Below are 3,514 nucleotides of genomic sequence, written 5' to 3' on the forward strand. Positions count from 1 at the left end.
AATTATAATAATAATCAAATGAATTAATACAAATATTCAAAACTATATAAAAATATCTATGAATTTTATTTAGATAGTAAAAATCTAACGTGTTCAACGTTTTCAAAACTATATAAAAATATCTATGATCAATTTTATTTACATAGTAAAAATCAAACGTGTTCAACGTGCATCGCACGTTCTTCCTGCTAGTCATAGAAAAAAGAAGAATAATAAAAATTTATGCCTATAAATTTCTGTCACACCCCAATTCTTGAATGAATAAATATAATCGAGGTGCAACTAATTCATAGAAATAAACAAGGGAAAAATCTTGTTAAAACCGAAATATGATAGAAAGTCGGGCTATGCCCCTTTGGATCACAAGTTTTGTTTCATGCTTCTGACAACCGACATTCATTAGCATAAATTTAGTAGTGAAGAGTCTGAGCTCGGTCAGGTATATCATTTGAAATTTAACATGAAGATCTTAAGTTGGGAAAATAAAAGACGGATATGAGTAATTGCTACAGCGGAAGTCTAACATAGGAATTTAACTCTAGCCTCAGCTCCGTCCCGTCAGCACCGGCCAGCCAACCTGAAAACATTTGAAAGGATTTTTGGGCTAAGTACTAATGTACTCAGTGGGCAAGCATTTTCATAAACATTTCATTATTTTCGTAAAGAGCAGTTTATCCAATCATAATTGACATAACTTAGAAGGTTTTAAATTGAAATAACTTCTAAGCATGTTAAAATAATTTCTTTCATTTGTGCGCACATGTCACACTCCCTTTCTGTTACTCGTTGTGATCCCGGACCTTTTAGCCACCGACGGATCCATTTCTCCCATTGCACTTGCCCTGAGGACGTAACTCAGACAAGTTGAATTGACCTCGGGACGCTACCCAGGCAGGCCCTTACATTACATGCTTCGGAACACATCCAGCAAGCACCCTTATAACGCCTCTTAGTTAGTGCCCGATGGAGATCAACCCACCGAGTCAGCTAACGAGTGTACACAATTCTCAAATAACGTGTTAGGCCATAAGAGAACCTCAATTGATTCGTTGTGGCGAGCCTTAAACAGAGCAGAGTGCACATAAATATTTTATTGGATAAACAGTTTGCATTTCATTGAATAAATAATTTGCATTTCATTGAAACATTTAGAGCTTAATAACTCAATCATACTTTATACATTTGGAAAGTAAGCCCACCTGAATAGGCAAAGCCTGTCTTTTAAACTTAACTCTGAATCGGAATAGCAGTGCTAATCCTCTTGATCCTCAAAGCCTACAAGAATTCTATTCTTAATAGGTCTCTTAAATCTAAGCTCAAGTCATGGTAAAGTGCTTTAACATTTTATGATTCATCACGCCGGGTTTTAAAAAAATTAATGAATAAATAACTGAAAACTAAATTTTTGAGTCAATGACACCAACAATATCCTTACTCGATCTTCTTTGATAATTGGATTTATGAAACCAATTAAAATCATAATTCTTTTTATTGCATAATGCAAATGCAATTTCATGTCATGCTTGAAAGTTGAAACATATGATAAGTAATTTACTTAACATATGCACATAATAATAATATAATATTATTATGCAATTTATCTTTTAAAAAATAATTAATCAAACTAATGGTAGTTAAATTAATTAAAATATGAACTGCCCAAAATAATTAAATTCAAGGCCCAAGTTCTTAAAAATTCACAGCCTAAGTTATTTAAAAGATGAGGCCCAACATTTAAATACTCAACCCATGACTTAAATAAATAGTTGCAGCACAATTGTAAAAATTTTGAGCCCAATATTTTTAAAATAAAAACGGCCCAACAGAAGTTAAAATCAGCCCATCAGCCAAGCCCAAAACCTTTCTTCTTCTTCCCCCAATTCGCTCCCTCTCTCTCTCGGCTACACACAAACACAGACGCTCTGCTCTCTCAAATCTCTCTCTCCCTCGACACGCACCAGAATCCGACAGAGACGGCGCTGCCCCTGTGACCCCAGCGAAGGGCGCCGTCGTCAGCCGCTCCTCCCGTCGACTCTCTCTTCTCCCTCATCTATTGCTCCGATTCTGGTCGACGAAGAGGCGCCGCGAATAGGAGCCCTAGCTCCCCAACTCGCGCCAACACTCTAACTCCCGGCGAAATGGCAGCGACGAGCCACCACTCCGTCTCACAGCTCTCACTGCTCCCTCACCGGCGACGTCCGCACCGCCTCCTCCTTGGCAACGGCGGCCTCCGTGGCCTCCGTCGCCTCCCTCGATTTCTGGCCATGGCGGAGCCGCCGCTGGCAGTAGCAACCACCGCCTCCCCCCTTCTCTCATCCTTCGCCCTTGGCCGGACAGCAGCAGCGAAGCCGCCACCGTGCCCTGACCTCCGTCCATCTCTCGACTCCATCTCCTTTCTGCTCAAGCTCGGCCGGACAGAAGCGTCTCCACGCCGCCGTCTCTGCCAGCCCTCTTCCCCGACTCGACTCAGTAGCGACAACACCCAACAGACCCGACTCAGACGCACCGGCATCAACCGGCTCAACACGGCAAGCAAAAATCAAAGCTTTAAACCAAGTTTCCCTTTTTCTACTTATGTTTTCGTGAATGCAATGTTCTTGAAATATTTCAATGTCTTGTTTAAAAACATAAACTTTATGATTTGCGATCTAAATATACAAATATGTGTTTCTGTAATAGCCGATTCGGTGCATTATGCATACATATATAAAGATCATTTCTTTCAGTTTCTTGCCTCTTGATATGCACAATGTATATAAAACATGTTTATCCATGAATGAGTTGGCTACTGGGAAGAAGAGTATATATACATGTGATACTTTAAATCTTACAGTAACAGCAAATCAGATGAGGGTTCAAGATTTAACCTTAAGAACTTTGGTCGAGGTGCGTTGATGTTACTGTCTAAACTGGGAGATTGTTTGGGTAACTTGTTGAAGAAGGGAGTGTCTTTTAAAGAAGAAGAACGAACAGTAAAGTATACGTGGACTCAGCCTATCCATTTAATCTTCATCTTTAATTAACACAAGTTGTAAAAATATCGGTAAATTCTATGCTGCGCGTTGCGCAATTGAGGAAGGTGCGCGTCTACCTTAAAATTTTAACACGTGGCTACCCCTGTATTTTTATATATCGGTTGAGTATCGGTATCGTTTTAACTCCGGTTCGAGTGATATACACGCGATTTAGAAAGGTGTTTCATTTCTTTTGTTTCCATTAATTACACACCCAAAATATAATTACAAACCAAAAATATCACTTTTTCATTTTCATAGTACCATCATCGACGAGATTCAGACTCACGACCAGTGATTACTACTGTAGGAGGGAGAAGCATATCTACATCTTCCACATCTTCCGTCGCTCTGAAATCTTATTTTATTTTCTTTTTTCTTCTTAATTCTACTGTAAGAGGGAGAAGCATGGCGTCGATAAGAGTCCTTCATCTTCATCCCTTCAGTTATTTCTATTTTCATGGCAATAATGATCCAGTGGAGTAATGTGTACTTCTAAA

The 3,514-nt window shown here is 39.3% G+C and overlaps 1 long non-coding RNA gene across 1 annotated transcript; it reads right to left on the reverse strand.

Moving 5' to 3' along the window:
- Positions 1-321: 321 nt before the first annotated feature.
- On the reverse strand, positions 322-2,936 carry LOC131017156 (uncharacterized). The gene is made up of 3 exons (XR_009099457.1): positions 2,868-2,936; positions 1,200-1,275; positions 322-577 (listed from the first exon to the last, which is right to left on the reverse strand). It is a non-coding gene; the product is annotated as an uncharacterized LOC131017156 (long non-coding RNA).
- Positions 2,937-3,514: the final 578 nt, after the last annotated feature.

The sequence above is a fragment of the Salvia miltiorrhiza genome, chromosome 3 (genome assembly GCF_028751815.1).
Source record: "Salvia miltiorrhiza cultivar Shanhuang (shh) chromosome 3, IMPLAD_Smil_shh, whole genome shotgun sequence".
NCBI classification, from domain to species: domain Eukaryota; kingdom Viridiplantae; phylum Streptophyta; class Magnoliopsida; order Lamiales; family Lamiaceae; genus Salvia; species Salvia miltiorrhiza.